The following is a 19,049-nucleotide window of genomic DNA, read 5'->3' as shown; positions in this document are numbered from 1 at the left end:
CAAGCTAATAAGAATTTAAGATTCTGCCTCCTAGGCACAAAGCAATTCAATGGTAAGGCCATCATTAGATATCACAGTTCTTATATTCTGATACTGACATGATGAAATCAACTAAGAATCTGCTTAGACCTGTTTATACAAAGCATGGATAGGACTTCTAACTTACTTCAGTATCCTAAAAGAGAGCAGCATAAATGTGACTGTCTTTCATTAAGAAGTAGCAATAACAAGATTAAACATACTTTATAGCTCAATTTACTTGTATTGTCTTGAAAACATTAAATTCCTTTAACCTACCAATCTTTGAAAAAAAAATAAAGATCGATTGGTACCTTTCTATTATATTTAACTTGATAACCATAATAAAAATAAAGACTGCTTGTTCCTTTCCTGACTTAAAATCTCCTTCTTTCTATAGGTTACAGTTTCATGTCTAGAAAATATTCAGAAAAAATGTGAAAAGTTTTAATGGCAAGCTTTATTTCTGAGTTCATGCCGCTGCCAGTGATAAGAATACTTGCCTTGTGGTTAAAACAAAACAAAACAAAACAAAAATACCAACCTTAAAACTATACAAATGGCAGAGGAACTACTTCTCAAGTGTTGAGAAGAATTGCTGCATTGCCATATATTTTTTCTCTCCAGGGTGACGGGCTATACATTTTAAGATATTTTCAACTTGAAGAGAAGTATAATCTGAGCACTCTGGATTTTAAATTCCTGACTTATATTACATTCATACTTTCGTCAGAAAAGTATGTCAGAACCTATACAAATATCTATAAATCAGTAACTTAGGTTTCCAAATACAACTACTGTTATTAAGGACACAAAAGAGTACTAACCAAAAGTGCAAGAAATTCCATATCTGAATAACATTTGAGGAGACAGAAAATACAATTTCACCAAGATGAAGTCAGATAGCATATAGGACAATGCTCCAAATATTTAAAGCTTCTATCAGATAATTCCCAAGTTACAAATGAAATTTAAAAATAAAACTTGGGGTGGTCTATCTGAAAAAACTGTAATTATCTCTCACAGTAAATAACAGCACTTAAAAGATCACCAATGCTGGCAAGGTATCAATCCATGGTTTTCCTATGTGTAATTCAGTGTATCAGATGTGCTGACAGCAAATATATACTTCAGAACATCAAGGTTATTGCCAGTTGTAAAAATTTCTTTATCTACCATCTACTTTCCAAGAATCTAAAAACCCACAAGTCATCTCTCTTAAAATGCACCCATGTATGTTGTCTAAAACACATTGTTAATATGTCATAAACATTGAAAACTATGATATGATATTGCCAAGCAAACACTACACATACCTCCTCTTGAATGCACTCTTTCACAATAACCATCACTGACAATTGGAATCTACTTTATTTCTATCTTTCTAAAAAACTCAATATGCTTTGTTAATGGGCATTGCAAATACTTACGTTCAAATGCATCCTATCCTACAAAAGTCTGATAATTTAATTGTATATTTAAAGACATAAAACAATTAAATTCACCAGTATAAGCAACCAGGAACTGACTTGATTCATCTTTACATCCCTGAGTATCTGAAAACTAGTAGGTGCTGAAGCAACAGGATGCTTTTGGAATCCAAAACATCATTATGGAAACCTGTGTTTCAATCCTAGGCTCAATATCTTAATTTTGTTGTTTCCTTACGTGTAAATGTAAATTACATGTAGAACACCTTGCAGATTGTTGGGAAACTGAAAGGTACCTACAGGGTGACAAACCCAGAAAGATACCTATAAAGACTAACCCAGTGCTTGGCACGTAGAAGGCACTGTTACGTGCTCAATATACGTTAGTTAAATTGATCATTCACTACAGCTCTTTCCTCTTATACGTTTACTCAAAATATTTCCAGATTTCCCAAATTTAATCCACTACCTTGATCCTTTTCACTCTTTCTTATAAACCATAATTTAAACATAACCATAGCTATAAAAATAAAGAATTTTACTGTGTATTCAGGCAATTTAGGCATTTAAGAGCAGTAAGTTCAAAGTTTTTTTCAGAAATAAAATATTCTAAGAAATAGGAACTAAAGTGCAGAGCATTCAGTTTTATTGTCTCTTCTATTTCTCACCAAAAGAGAAAAAAATGCTTCAATATTTATAAGACCAAGAATAATGAATGTGCATAATTTTGCCTTAACATACATTTCTGTCTTTTTAGACCAGTGTAAACTTAATGAAAGGCCTAGAATATAGACTTAATTACGCAGAAAAAAAAAAAAAGATCCTTTAACTGCATTGCACATTCAATAGACAAAAATCCAAAGAAAGCAGTCCTGCCTGAAACGTTTACAAATCGATTCATTATATTGATTTGGAATGAGTTGTGCTGTAATTTAAAACATAGATTATCACAGGCCAAACTTGATAAAGTTCTATTTTTAAGGCATTTTCAGTTGGCTGTGCACTTGACCTGAGAATTTTCATGAAACCACAATTTGCCTAACCTTAAAAAAAAGCTATCATATGTAAATACTAGCTTTTAAAGGGGTAGTGATTAAGAATTTAATCATAACAAAATTTCTAGAGTACAAAAATTGTATGTTTGAATTAACTAATAACTTCAATAAATTACTAGTATTTTATTGAGAATAGGTAATGTGCTTCCATTTCAAAATGATTTAGCCCACATATCATGTATAGAATGTTTCCACCTCATTTCCTAATTCTAAGGTAGTGCTGGAAGGAAATTTTAAGTTTGATTCTATTTTGTTTTTTTCATGGAAAAAGCTGCTCCTGGGGAAATCAGTGATTATGCCCAAGAACCCTTCTGTCCTGCTCAGATCTCCTGATGACTTACTGTTTATCTTAACGAAAGTTAAATATTTTGTTATTTTTTCCCCTTATCAGTCTTAAAATACAGTCTTAAAGTATCAGTCTTAAAATATACACAGGGTATAGCTCAAAAAGCACTGAAACTTAAGGTTTAGAAAGACCCGTCTAATTTTAATTACCCATCAAGCAAATGGGAGCATGAAGTCAACTATTCAGTTAATTAAGTGGCTAAAATAAGTGCTTCTTGGAGGGGATAGAACATTTGTTAAAATCATCTGTTTCAAAATAAAACACAGGACCTAGTAAATTTCTCTCTCTCTCTCTCTCTCTCTCTCTCTCTCTCTCTCTCTCTCTCTCTCACACACACACACACACACACACACACACACACACATACCTGCCCCTGTTTAAAAAAAAAATGCTGGAGTCTAAGAGAACGTAAGTAAATAAAACAATAATTTGCAACTGAGTCATTCCTGAAGCAAGAACCAATGTAACAAGGTCTTTGCATACCATTAAATCTGTTTCAATGAAACTTTTCTTGGGCCTCAGTTTCTTCACCTGAGCAATGACCCCATTCAACAACATGATTTCTCAATGCTATTCTAATTTTAAGTACTTTAAGTTCTTAATAAATTAAATTAGATTAATAACAGAAATCAACTAAACTGCTGTTAGCTAATGTCTAAGAGACACATGGGCATTTAAACATATGAATGTTTAAATAAGCAATATGTAAGTTATTCAAACACATAGATCTATTAAAATCCAAGATATATCATCCTCAAAAGCCTTTATTGTTTCTAGCAAAATGACACAAAACCTGTGAAGAAACCAAACAGAATACTTCAATGAAAGCAAGTTATTTTATTTTCCAGGTTCCTTTTCTTTAAAATGAAAGAAGAAAAATACAACACAATTATGGTCTATGAAACAAACCATAACTAAAGAGGATATTTTAAATTATTTCCACAAATGCCCAGAGCAATTTGAGCTTTCTATAATTTGTTACCCTGTTGAACCAGAGTACTTTAGCTGTATAAAAGCTTTCTTGAAGTTTGCCACAAATTTTCAAAAATTATCTTTTCCTCAACAGAAATAAGCAACGTTTCTGTGACAGTTTTCCTGAAAATTTTAACAGGATTCAAACTACCTAAACTTCCCATTCTAAGTATTCTGTTTTTTGGTTTTTGTTTTTTTTCTTGTTTCTATAAACGAAATTCAAGGAAAAAAAGAAGCTGGCTTTTCTTACTGATTCGGTCCCACAATTAAAACAAAATTCAGCCTCTAAACAATTATTTTCAAACATATTCATCTTACAATTTTTAACTGATTTCTAAAGTAATTCTCGAAATAAAAGTGGCTATAAATGTAGGTCTCTAAAGATTTCTTACTAATTGTATTACTCATGCAGATTTGAAAGATACATTCCTTTCTGAGCTGATCATCTACCAAAAGTCACAACCTTTGCTAGTGCTGCCACCTGCTGTTGACTCTAAATCATTTTCCAGCATATCTAAATTGAAATGAAAATAAATAGGATAGGACAAATTGGTCTGGAAAAAAAGCATCAAAACAGATTTTAAAGACAATCTGTGTGAACATCACTAATGAAGTTTTTTTTTTTCTGACAACTAAGTTACATTTACACTGTAAAAAGTCTCTTACAATAAAAGAGGAGCATAAGACATGACTGAAAAGGACCTTGAGCCTTTTTGGTTAGTCACATTTGATTAAAGTATATTTATTTTTAAAATTTTTTATTGAAGTATAGTTGAAATACATTAATCAACTACATTATAGCTGAAATACATTAACTACATTAAGTTAGTTTCAGGTGTACAGCATAGTGATTTCAACATTTATATGCATTACAAACTGATCACTGTGGTAAGTCTAGTACACATCTATCATATTGAAGTATATTTTTTACAAGAGCATTAATTATGCGACAAAAGAGAGGAAATGCAGTACAAAAAAAATGAAAGCAATAAGAATAATTAAGTGATTTCCTTTTGAGAAAAATATGTCTAATAAATAAAGGAAGAAATAAGCATACATGTACAAAGATAAAAGCAAATGTGGCAAAAATTGGTGAATCCAGTTGAAGGATATATAAAATATCATTTTTCTACTTTTCTTAGATTTACAAAGAAACCAAAATTTCTAATAAATGGACATTCTAAATTTTGCTTTTCTGAATAAAAAGTTGGAGAAGAAAATACAATACATTGATATTTTTAATCTGTTTTACCAGTGCAGTTAAACTTCAATGAATGTAACAGAACACTCAACTTATAGTAGACAAACTTAATATGGATTTTAAAGTCTGAGAAAAGCAGAAATACTTTTTAAAAATAATACTGAGGCTTTCTGGGTTTTTTTCCCTCATTCTAGAGTAACATGATGTACAGCAACCTTGGTCCTGTGGGAGACAGCAAGTCGTGCAGCTACAGCAGCGACCTAACACTGCCTCTTGGGTAAAACAGGAACAAAGCATGTAAAAGAACATGAGTACATCCGATACTTTTTTCTTTTACAGTTTAACAGCTTCAAAACTGTCCTGTTAGTTGATTTTAAAGCTTTATCACTGTGCTTCCATTTTCCTTTTCTATCAAAAATTTAAAAACCAAAATGAGAATTTCTTTAAAACATAGGCGTGACGATTTTATTATTAAAAATAAAGAAAATTCATTTTAAAGCTGCTTATTTTTTTTACTAAGAAATCTAACATTTGAATAATAGACAGCTTTGGGGTTGCCTGTTGGAATCTCTCTCTGCGGATTCCCCCATCCACTTCCCTCAACCACAGAGATTTAAAATCCTTAGCCCTAGACAGGCATAGCCCACAGGACAATGTTTCTTTCTTCTGGAAGTTAAGAACTGAGATTCAGAAAGATAGTTCAGTCTGTGATGTTCTCTGAAGTGGCAACATGTAAATTTAACAGCTATGGGGCTGCCATTGAGCACAAAATGATTCTGTTTCTTGAAGCCAAAAGCCTTGAGTTCAACAAGTTGTTGGCACAGAAAATTCACAGACATTTTTGTTTGTTTGTTTGAAAGTTGCTTTAACAGTAGATCTTATCAAAGACATTTTTGTTATAACAACTACAACAAAAAAATTAGAACCCAGCCAAAAATTCTAAAAACTGAAAGATGTAGATAATTGCCCACGAAATACAAATTTAAAGATAAGCACCCACTACAGAAAACTGCAATATTTATCTTGAGCAAAGCCCATACTGAGGAACTACAATGGTTCCTATTGTATTATTTATTCAAAATATTCACTCTTCTTTGTAAGTTCCCTCTCTAGTGACTCTACCTATGTAAGAAATGTTAATTCCTGCCATCACAATTTCAAGCTTGGCCATGTGACTTGCTTTGGCCAATCCAAAGTAAGCCCAAGGAACCTGTGCCATTGCTAAGCAGAAACTTTAATGCCATCTTGCAGTTCCACCAAGCTTTTTTTCCCTCTCTAATCACAGAGGAAAAAACAATGTGAGGCTGTATTACAATAATGTAAGGATGTGTTACATGTCAACCTGCAACAGACATATAACATGAAGAAGAAATAAACCTATTTTAAGTCACTGAAATTTAGGAGTTGATTGGTACCACAGTATAACCCGGAAAAGCTGATGGTGTACGTCTCAAACAGATTTTCATTATAAATAAAGGCAATGAGTAAGAAAGTAAATGTTTAATTCTGAAGTTCATTTAAATATTGCTAAAAGCTTGTATTTGAAATAAGTCCTTTTAGATTTTAAGTTTTCACAGTGTTGATGATTTTAAGGCCCTTTATGCAAAATACCTATCAAAGAAAATATTTACTTCATTCATGTTTTTAAAAATTGTCAACAGATTTATCAAAAAGATACATATCTTCTTAAAATATATTTCAGAAATATTCTAATTTTAGTGTACATACTTATTAACTAAAAACTAAATATCATAAGACTTTCAAAACAGTAATATCACTTGAGAAAAAGTCCTTAACAAATTTTATATTCTTCTTCTATAATTATGAAAACTTGATTCCAAGGATTCTGATTCTTCCAAACAGTACAAACCAAAAACAATTATTAACACCACTCTCACTTTCTTCATCATTTTATAACACCAATGGCCTTGAGTCTTATATGATCCGAATATTAATTCTGCTTTAAGTATATTTTTCTGAAAAAATGCACCTTATTTAATAAAGTTGTGATAACTGGAAATAGTTAATAAGTATAACACTGTAAATGAAGCTAATTCTATACATTCCGTCACTAAGATGAGCTGTGTGACCTTAGGGAAGTCAGTCAACCTCTGTAAGCCAGTAGAAAGGCTTAGAAAAATGAGGAGCGCAATCTCTGCCAACTGCATAGAGTAGGAACCAAATTATTCTATAACTCCTTGATTAACCTAAAGGAAAGGCCACATGATCACAATAAAAGAAGCAGAATAGATAGTTACATACAGTGTCCATAAACCTTAGCATGAAGATTAAGTTGTTGAAGAATCAAGCAGTGTTGGAGACTCCTTCTACTTCTCCACTAACTCCACCATTTAATAATAAACTGTATTAATGAGAGAATTTTCTCGTACAATTCACATTTTAATTCTAGGTGGTCATTTGATAAACACTCTCCATTTCAAGAACAGAAATACTTTAATGTCCTTAACAAAAAAAAAAAAAAAAGAGATAAAGAAATAACCCCAATGTGTTTTAAATTACATATGCCAGTATTTCTTAAGCTTTTCACTTTAATGAGGAAGTTACTATTAATCAATCCATTATTCAGCTATGATAACGGAGACACAGATTAAATAGCCCAAAGTCACAGCTAATAAGCAACAGAGTCAGATTTTGAACCCAAGCAGGCAGTATTATCTTCCACTTCAACCAAATACTATCTTACCTATACAAGTGAAGCAAAAAGATTTTAGGAAAGAAATGAAATGTAGTAGTGGCAAGAAAATAATAAACTATTATTTCATTAGTACACATCAAGAATGTCTTTTAAATAATCCCATTCACTTGAATTATTGAAGTTTCATACTGGCAGAAATCATGTGATCCAACAATTAATATAACTGTTGTTCACCTAAATCCATTACTTCCACTGCTACAATTTCTTTCTTTCATTGTTATTGATGAACCAACTTTGAAAAAACCATTTTTATTTCATTAATGGGGCTGAGAAATTTTAATTTGTGAACTAGACTGTCTCTAGCAATGAAAAGGTAAAGATGGAAAAGCTAAGACCAAGACCAAAATGTATAGTAGCTATAATACTAAAAATAACATCAATTACATCTAGAACAGATCTTTGATACAGCACAGTCTTCCACAAGAATACACCCCAAATTGTATATATAGCAATACATATTGCATCTTTTTAAGAATGAATATGTAAAGATGACAAAAGTAAAAGGTCCCATGGAATGACCTGTGTAAATGTGTAACAACTCTGCAAACACCAGTGAAAGCAACACACCTTACACTGAGATTTGAATGCTAACGACAATTTCTTGCAAGCTATTACTTGTATACAGAAGAAATACAATTTAAACAGAAAAATTTGAACTTGTGATTTGAGAAATCACTCACTAGCTGGAAAAAAATTTTTTTTCCAAATTTAAATTATATTCAAAACCTTCAAGAAAGAGTCACAAGATTCAGTTTAACCTAAATGACTTATATTTGACATATTCAAATAACTCAGAGCTTTTAAATGTAAAGTAATAAAAAAGAAAATACCCTATCCCCAGTATCAGAGAAAGGTGACAAAAATCCATTACTTTCAGGAGAAAAGAGTCAACCATTTCCAAGGAGACTATTTGACTCTTTAGAAGAACTAATTTGCCTAAAATGAGCCAGGATTTTTATGACTGGTCCTTTATGAAAAAGTAGATCTTATGCATTTTACTCTAATTTTTCAAATGAGAAAATTCAGACAGATTAAATATAAAAGAAAAGCCCATATATTTTTACATCTAAATTTTCTCAAAGACAATTTATCAACAGAAAAGGAATCTGGTTTTATCAATGTGTCAGAAAAATGATTACTCAAAATAACTTTCTTTAGTACTGTAAACTTCATGAAACAAACAACGACTGGGAAATTACTACATTTTAGCTTTTAAGAAGGCTGGTCAGGGCCATAAACCTTTTTTTTCCCAGAATACATCTGTTGCTTTTCTAACAGTATCAATGAGCCCAAGAGGGCATCTACATACATTTCCAAGTTTCAATAATAGTCAAAGTATTAAATAACTAATCCAGTATAATGCACTGGTCCAAAATAGAGTCTTTGGCCAATATACCTCTTCAAAGAGATACTGTAATTGCTTCACTCTATTTCAATGAACCATCTATAATGAAAGTTGCTTTTTGGGCTTAACCTAGAGCTGTGCCCTGTGGGAAATGATGGGTCTTTGTAAAATGTGTTACAGTTTACTAATAAGGATTCAGAAGAAGCACAACTGATGAACCAGCAAATCTGCTCTGACTTATTTAGTCTTTGCTGAATGAATTTGAATATCATCAAAATACATTATCTTTATCCATAACCTGCTTTCTATGATTCTCTCTATCCCCGTACCATTTCAAAAGGAACTTTAAGCACTTCAGTATCTTACATACCTGTGCTAGTTCCATGGCATTACATAAAACAGAATATTTTTTTTTTGAAAAGGACAAAAACAAAGATTTCAATAGAAAAAAGTTACCAGGTGACTATTTAGGACCTGAAGAAAAACAGAGAGCATTTACATAGCAATATTTATATTTGATACTGATATATAATAAACAGAATTTCTCTCCCAAAATAATGCAAAATACCTTCCCTAAATATTTACCAACTAACCATCAAGAAACAATAGAAGTAGATTAAAATTCTCCTTTTACCAGTAACAGACTGTTTTATCTTGAACACATCCATTAATTCATCCCTCCCTCCCTCTCTCCTGCTCTCTCTCTCTTTTTTCCTTTCTTCTTTCCTGGTTCATTCATGAGTTCATGTAACTTCTACTGAGGGCATAACACATGCCAGGCATTATGGTTGCCTCTAATGATGCACTATGAAGTAGCTGCTCCCCAAAGGAGCTCCTAATATTTTGAATGTTAGAAAAAAAGAAATATCTGTACTGTAAAATACAATGAAAAAGATGTATTTAGAGTGCTCTGGAAGCAGACAAGGGGATATAATGTGCTTGCCATGAGATGGTGACAAATGAACTTAGTTTTGAAAATACAGTTAAGAATTACTCAAGAAAAGGCTGTGTGATCAAGGAGGTAAAGTGAGGCAGGTATTTCTAACAGAAGAAATAGAAGGATCTGACATGCCACAGTCTCTGTAATTATTTACTTATGGGTCTAGGGTAGGTAGAAAATAGGGGAGTAGGGGAATTCTCCAAAGTTGGGAACAAAAGACAAATATAAGAATACAGGAAGAAAAAATGAGAACTTCTTTTACAATTATTCGTACCACCTCCATTTTTCAAAATTCTGTTTTTCTACATGTTATATACTGTATACAATATTTTAGAATTGTAAACCTTGCACATGTGCATAATTTGTAAATAAATATATACTAGATATAAGTCCTTGAAAAAATGTAATTAATGATACCACAATTAAATAAAAAGAAAGAACCTCATATTCTATATTGTCCTAAAGGTGATGCACAGTAATGAACTACTTTAAGCAAATAAAGAACAACCAGACTTTAAAAGACCACTCCTTCAGCTGTATTCTAGGAGGTAAATTAGAAGAAGAGATCTGAGACAACAAAAGCAGTTGTGAAGCCTCTGTAGCAATCCCAGTGAGATCTTAAACAATGATGGCAGCACAGTGGGAATGCCAAGGAGGAGGCAGAGGCTGCTTATAAGAAAAAAAAGTATAAACTATAAGTTGGATTGACTTACATCAACCATTACATTTTGGTGCTACACAATTCTACAAAGATGATTTATACATTCTTCCAAAAGCAGGCTTACAAATCAAGTTATAATGTACTATTATCCTATTTGAGGTCATCAAAACTCAGAGATGAAATTTTATTCTGCTTTCACAACTAGGACCAACATCTGAAAAGCAACATAGTCACTGTCCTAGCTATACCACTCCAGTTTTTTTCACGTAAGCTAAATTAAATCCTTGATGACAAAAGATGGGAGAGAGGGAAGGAAGGAGGGGGAAGGCAAAGGTGAGGGTGAAAGATAACAGCGGACATAAAGCTAAGATGCTAAGATCAGTATCTGATTATCCCACGCTATCCTATTGGTGATGGAACAAAGCTAGCATTGTGTTTCTGTTTTCTCTCTCAGCTTTACCAGATTTCATAGGCCAGGGGCTTTTAAATAAATCTGTATCCAAATATATCACAGATTTCATTTGCTAAGAAAACCAGAAGCCAAACAAAAGAAAATGAATGATAAGATATAACTCAGGTAAATTAAGCTTTATCCTCTGGAGTTTGAAGATGGATTTAACAAAGTTAGCTACATTTTGTGTAACTGATCTTCATTAAGTACTATTCTTCATCAACATTTTAACAACTCCTTATCTACTTTTGAATGAATGAATTAATGGTCAAATTTTATTTTACATCAAAGTGCCTGGTCCTACCTAAGAAGTATCACGCGATGGTTCTGTTGCCAGTAAAGTTCCCAATGATTTAAACTGGAAATGTTTTTACCCATGCCAGATAATTTTTTAACTGGGACAAAACGGAATATTACGAGATATCCCTAGTGGCATTTTGTAATAGTTCTGGATCCTGGCTTTCTAAGTATTTCACATAGCCTTCAGTGACATAGCTTCTCTCTTAAATTACTCTAGCTTTCCCACAATTCTATCAGTCATATTTGTATAGGAACTGGCTAGACAGTATAGTGGCAATAAGTGAATTCGCAAGTATTTTTCACAAGAACTTTATATATATAAAGTATTTTTAACATTAATCATTAATGTTAAAAATCACCAATATAATGTTGAAAATCAGCTTTCTATCCTAAATTTGTATAAAAAACCTTTTTGAAATAAAAAGTCTGGAAATTTACTGGATTAAGATTGACAGTTCAGTTCAGAGAATAAGAACAAAATGACATCCCACAGAGTCAAAAAGTGTTTATTAATCATTTTAAATTTCATTCCTCCTCTTAATATATTCTGAGAATATTGAAGCAATCAGCACTATATTATTGTTGTAATGATAGCTTAGGAGGCAATAGAAATCCTCCTTGGGAGATTGAAATCAGACAAGCTGGGGACAGATGACAGAGCACTGCTGGGGCACTTTGTTTAGAAATAACAGGTAAGGTGCCCTCTAATCATAAAGTCATCCCAGTTTTTCATTCCAGAATTCCAGATTTACTTCTGAACTAACTCTGTATGGGGCTAAAAACAGAATATATTCACCTCCAGCAGTGAATTAACTGACATGTGAGCACATAACATGTGGCTTTAAATATAGCACTAAATTACCCATCTTCCATAGAGATAGAATGGACTCTGATTCATAGAGCAGGTAACAAACCTAAGGCTCTCAATCACGGCTGAAGGGATTTACGTGCACTGCAGACATTCACTCTCTTTAGAAGGTCATCACTTCACAGTCTGGGAAATAATCCCTGCCAGCCGATCTGCAAAGTGCCTGAGGCATCGCTCCTGAGAGGCATAACTCCTCTTCTTTCAAGGCTAGAGGTCAGAGCCATGATCACAGCTCAGTCAAATCTAAAGGAAAAAGTATCTGGGGTCAAAAATACCCTAAGGAAAAATAGAAGACTAAAACTAAAAAAATAGACAGAGAGAGAGAAAGAGAGAGAGCGCAAGCTCCTCTGGGCTTTAGTATGGTGATGGAAAAACCCTGTTGAAGAATATTAAATTTAGATTTTTTTTCATTTGATAGCTTCAAAATAACTAAAAGTGAGTACGGAACCTGACGAATGTCATGCTGCAATCAGTTTTGAAGACATTTTTAAATGCTACAAATCCATTTAAAATCTCATCAGCTTAGACATTCTAAAAAAGCAAAATAAAATCAAGCTTAAGTGACTTAAGCATGAAATGTGAGCAGCAGCTCAATGATTAAACTACTGCATCAATTAACTTGAGTATACAGAAAGAAGGCTGCTCTTTCAAGCAATGTTAATTCTGCCTCTGATCAGGCGAAACTCCTCCTCACATCGTGGTTGTTGCTTCATAAAACACAACTCACATAGCAAAAAGGGAGAGAGACTTTGTAAATAAGAACAAACTGCTGTTTGAGAATTTTTTATAAAATACATAAACTAAATTGATGTTTTTCTGAAAAATACCGTCATTTCTGTATACTTTTAAGAGTGAAAAACTCTGCAAATTGTTTTTGAAAATCGTAAGACGGATGAAATTACCATTAAGCTCAACAAGAGTGACTTGGGTCCCATAAAAACCATAAATGAGTGCATTTAAAGATTAAAGGCATTTCTGGATGTACACACTGCAAAGGGTAAAGTGCTTTGTTTTGGTCATCTCTGCCAACTGCTATTACATGCTGTCATTTTCAGTAAGAAGAAACGTATTTGCAAAAGCAGAGTGAGTACAACAGGCCTTAAATCAGACGACTGGGGACTGCTGACAGAGTGCTGTCTGCGCTCTGCCTGCCGAGACCTTTGAGTATCGGGATTTTACGGTGTGTTTTTCTGACATGTCTGACACTTAGTGGACTCTAATACCTCTTTAAAATCTGGACTACTAACATACGGTTATCTGTAAGTTTGCAACTGCTCGTCTAAGGGTCCAGGTTCTACCCAGGCAAGGAGGAAAGGAAGAATCCCTGACAAACGGATTGTGCATTTTCATTGTCCCCAGCCCTTCAAAACAGTTCACAGCTCACCTCCTGTTTTCTGTATTACTCAGAATAGACTTGTTATGGTAAGGTAGCAACTTAACTCTGAAATCTCAGGGGCTCACACCACAAAGATTTATTTCTTGCTTATACCAAGTCCACAGCAAGTCTGGCAGCTAGCTCTCCATGGGGCCCTCTCCCTAGGGTGAATACCAGTGCTACAGCCCTGTGACTTGATCATCTTAATGTGCCATACCCAGACTGCCATAACAGGGTAATAAAGATCAGGAGGGCAATGTACTGTCTTGTAACGGGCACCACTTCTATCCACAGTGCATTGGCTAGAACTAATCACAAGGCCATGTCTAGCTGTAAGGAGCCTGGGCCATATCCTCTTCCCAGACTGTCTGGAAGGAGAGAAGAATAAGACTTGGGTAAGGTCTTATTTCAGTCTCCATTGTAGCTTTTCTAACCCAGACATGTACATGTATACTGGGTGCCCATAATGTGCTCTCCAATTTGTCTTCACCCTATCATAGAACACATGATAGTTTATCATGTGTTTTACTTCATTAGGCAATGAGCTCCTTGAAGGGAACAATCAGATATTATTTTCCTGACTAAATTCCATAAACACACAAATGAACCACAGAAACTCAGATGTATGCCAGTTTAATATTATTTGAGAAGTTCTAATTACCAAGGTATGGTAGCAACATCAAAAATATATTTGACTTAACGTGAAAGCAACCATTTATACAACATCAAGAAGCATTAACTGAAAGTTTCTTACTGCCAATCAAAATTCCAGGTCTTAGGAAAACAGTAGTAAATGAGATAAATGAGGACCTTCTCATGTAGTAGTTTACATTCTAACAGACACAAACAATAAATACACAAGAGAAACCAAGAATATCAAAAACAAGAATACCAGAAAAAATAAGAAAATAAAGGTAGGAGAGCTACTGTAAACTGAGTGATCAGGGCAGCCCTCTACCAAGGTTACATCTGAGCAACCCATGAATGGCAAGAAGGAGCCTACAATTAGAAAATCTAAGAAAGGAGTATTTTAAAAAGAGGAAACAGCTAGCCTAAAGTCCAGAGCAAATTTGGTATATTCAAGGATATAGAATTTCTGTATAATGTATGTAAATTAGATTCCTGTCTGTAGTTATACGTGATATTATTTTATATCAAGGACCTTATGGAGAGCTCAAGATGCCCTCACTTTTACTGGATTCACCTCTAAATTGTGCACAGTTAAAAGACAGTTCCCAGCGTATCTCATCATTTTCAACCACCGACTTTTATTAAGTGCCTTACATGTGAAAGAAAAGCAGTTATTACTGCAGAAAATTTTTTTAAAAAATCAGACTCTCTTCACTTAAAAAATTATAATTTATTAGAGAAACTAGGCAAAAATATATAAAGTATTAATACAAAAGTTTAAACGCAATGTGTGGCAAGAGTAAGACAGATCTCCAGGCAATATAAGATTAATCACCGAGTAAAATTGTGAATGTAGAAGTTTATTTATATGTTGTCCATAAAATAAACTTTATATCTAGTTGAAAAGAAAATGACTGGACAGATTTTCACTAAATTTGCAGGATACAGTTGGCATATTCCTGTCTTAAGAAATAGTCTAGGTCTTCAAATATTTTCAAATGTTTGTAGTGATAATAGCTGAAAAGTTCCCTAATGTGAGACAGGAAACAGTCACCCAAGTGTAGGAAGCACAGAGAGCCTCATCCAGGATGAAACCTAAGAGGAACACAGCAAGACACACTGTAATTAAAATGACAAAAATTAAAGATAAGAGATAAAATTAAGAGCAACACGGGAAAAGCAGCAAATAACATACAAAGGGACTTCCATAAGAATATCAGCTGGTTGCTCAGCAGAAACTCTACAGGCCAGAAAGCAGTGGCACGATATATTTAAAGTGATGAAAGGGAACATACTACAACCAAGAATACTCCACACACTAAGGCGCTTTTTCAGATTTGATGGATTAATCAAAAGCTTTACAGATAAGCAAAAGCTAAAAGAATTCAACACCACCAAACCAGCTTTAAAACAAATGATAAGGGAACTTCTCTAGGCAGAGAGGAAAAGGCCACAACTACAAACAAGAAAATTACAAAGTGGAAAAGCTTACTGGTAAAGGCAAACACATAGTAAAAGTAGGAAATTATTCACACACAAACTAGTAGAAAGGTTAAAAGACAAAGGTAGTAAAGTCATCTGTATTCACAATAAGCAGTTAAGGGCTACCCAAAACAATTAAACATAAAATATGATATAAAAAACAGTAATCACAGGGGGAGTAACCTACAAATGCAGGGTATTTGAAATTAAGAGATCAGCAACTTAAAGCAATCATGTAGATACAAAAAGAAGAAAATCACGAGACGAGAACAAGAGAGAAAAAGAAAAAAAAAAAAAAAAGACCTACAAAACCAAATCCAAAACAATTAACAAAACAGCAAGGAGAACATACATATCAATCATTACCTTAAATGTAAATGGATTAAATGCTCCAACCAAAGGACACAGACTGGCTGAATGGATACAAAAACAGAACCCTAATGTACGCTGCCTACAAAAGACTCACTTCAGATCTGGAGACACATACAGATGGAAAGAGAGGGGATGTAAAGAAGTATTCCATGCAAATGGAAATCAAAAGGAAGCTCGAGTAGCAATACTTCCATCAGATAAAATGACTTTAAAATAAAGACTGCTAAAAGAGACCAAACAGGACACTACGTAATGAACAAGGGATCAATCCAAGGAAAAGATATAACAATTTTAAGTATATGTGCACTCAACATAATTAAACTTATAAGATTTGCACAGCAAAGGAAACCATAAACAGAACAAAAAGACAACCTATGGAATGGGAGACAATATTTGCAAAAGATGAGACTGTCAAGGCTTAATTTCCAGAACATATAAACAGATCATACAACTTAATCAGATGAAAAAAAAAAACAAAACACCTAATCCAAAAGCAGGCAGAAGACCTAAACAGGCAATTCTCCAATGAAGACATATAAATGGGCAATAGGCACATGAAAAAAATGCTCAATATCTCTAAATATCAGAGAAATGCAAATCAAAAGTACAATGAGGTGTCACCTCACACCAGTCAAAATGGCCATCATTCAAAAGTCCACAAATGATAAATGCTGGAGAGGGTGTGGAGAAAAGGGAACCCTCCTACCCTCTTGGTGGGAATGTAGTTTGGTGTAGCCATTATTGAAAACAGTATGCAGATTCCTCAAAAGACTAAAAATAGACTTATCATATGATCCAGCAATCCCACTCCTAGGCATATATCTGGGGAAAAACCCTAAATCAAAAAGATACATGCACCCCAATGTTCATAGCAGCACTGTTTACAATAGCCAAGACATGGAAGCATTCACAGATGAATGGATAAAGAAAATGTGGCATGTGTGTATGTGTGTGTGTGTATATTATCATTATGTATATATATATATATGTATATATATATATTATTTTAAGTGAAGTCAGACAAAGACAGATATCATGATATCACTTATATGTGGAATCTAAAAATAATGAAAGAAATGAACTTATTTACAAACTGTAAATAGACTCACAGACATAGAAAACAAACTATGGTTACCAAAGGGCAAAGGGGTGGAGGGGAGGGGTAAATTAGGAGTTTGGGGTTAAGATATATACTATATCTTAGTATTAAGATATATACTATATACTATTAAGCTATACATAAAGCAGATAAACAACAAGGACCTACCGTATAGCACAGGGAACCATATTCAACAGCCTGTTTAAAAAAACTATCTATGTATCCAAAAAAAGGTAGAGAGTAATTCTCCAGACCAACTAAAACTGAAAAGCATTCATGAGGTCTTAGAGGTCTGCTAATAGTAAGGAATAAACCATTTTCTTAAGTGATGCTATGGATAACCAGAGAAAAAGCAGTGGTTTCAAATTACAACTCCAAATTATTTGACTCAAAAGCAATCAATCCAAATTCCATGCACTGATTTTCATTAACACTGATTCTAATATACATGAGAAAAAGTAGTATGACCCATAATGAGTGGTGATAGTGATTTATTTATTTAGTGATGGTTAAAGATTCTCTCAAGTTATGCAGAGGAAACTAACTACTATATAACAGAGGTTATAAATTGAAAGGAGGAAAAATCTTTGTCTTAGTTTTGCCCAGAAGCAAATACTGAGACAAGGATTCACATGCAATTGGTTATCTGAGAAGAAACAATGGTAGGGGAAGAAGGAAGTGAGAAAGGGAAAGGAAGGCAGGCAGGCAATAAAGGGTTGGTCATTAATCAAGTGTCCACTGTAGATAAAAAGAACCTAATCCCACTGGGGGAATCTGGCAGCCAGTCTAGAACAGAGTGGTCAGTGCAGTGAAAGAGTGAGAAAGGCTGAAGTATTTATATACTTGCTCATCTCAGTCATTACCTGAGGGCTGCTCCCAGGCAGTATTAATTATCTGGCACTGCTGATCTGCTGAGCAGCAGGACAAAGTGGGCTCTGATGACAAGGAAAAGCCCTCAGGCAAAGAAACACAGTTGTTAGCAAGGGCCAGCATACACTGAAGTGTCAAAAGCAAGGTGATGCTGGTGGTAAACTGATAATCATATGCACAGGAACGATCTAGAAGAACCAAGAGAAGATGGATTTGAGCTAGGCTTTGAGAAATGGATTGGATTTGGTTAAGGAAAAACATTTAAGCTAAGAAAAGTGCTATGAGCAAAAGTACTGAGGTAATAAAGAAGGCCAGTTATAAGCCAGTTTGGCAGGATCAGAGAGACAGTTTGTATAGAATATTGTTGGGAAATTATGGCTAAAAATATACGCTGGGTCCATAATAAGGAAGGTATCAAATGCTAGGCTAAAAAATTTTAATTTTTTCTCCTAGGTACTGAGTAACCTTTACATTTCTAAATGGGAAATTACTAAAATGAAAACATTATGGCATTAATATCTAATTTGGTACCATTATTGTCCTAGGAACATAAACTCCTATTAGATACGATCTGGATCTGTTCAACTTCCCTTAAAGAGGATTACATGCAGAGAAATATTCAGTAACCTGTTAGCAATGAGCACTCCACCAAGTACAAAGGCTGTGATATCTAAATACCATTTCTTACTAAAAGGAACCAATGCTCCTTGGAAAAAGGGCTGACTACAGATCTGTGCAAAATATTTACAAGATGAGTCTAAAACATTTTGTTATGCCCAAAAGGAAGTAAACTATCAAACACTACAGTAGCCTGGTCAAAAGAACTCAGGAGCCTACCTGAGGGAGCTCCCACTGGCCAAAGAAGAAACAACTTGAGCATTAAAATAATAAATATTATAGAAATATATTAAACATTTT

At 33.7% G+C, this 19,049-nt stretch overlaps 1 long non-coding RNA gene across 1 annotated transcript; it reads left to right on the top strand.

The window, feature by feature from the left end:
* The first annotated feature begins 2,909 nt into the window (after positions 1–2,909).
* LOC116662636 lies at positions 2,910–16,517 on the top strand. Its single transcript, XR_004318615.1, has 3 exons — positions 2,910–2,920; positions 12,128–12,132; positions 16,136–16,517. It is a non-coding gene; the product is annotated as an uncharacterized LOC116662636 (long non-coding RNA).
* Positions 16,518–19,049: the final 2,532 nt, after the last annotated feature.

This window comes from Camelus ferus, chromosome 3 (genome assembly GCF_009834535.1).
Source record: "Camelus ferus isolate YT-003-E chromosome 3, BCGSAC_Cfer_1.0, whole genome shotgun sequence".
Classification (NCBI taxonomy): Eukaryota; Metazoa; Chordata; class Mammalia; order Artiodactyla; family Camelidae; genus Camelus; species Camelus ferus.
Note: the sequence above shows the minus strand (reverse complement) of the source record. Positions and strands in the feature narration are given on the sequence as shown.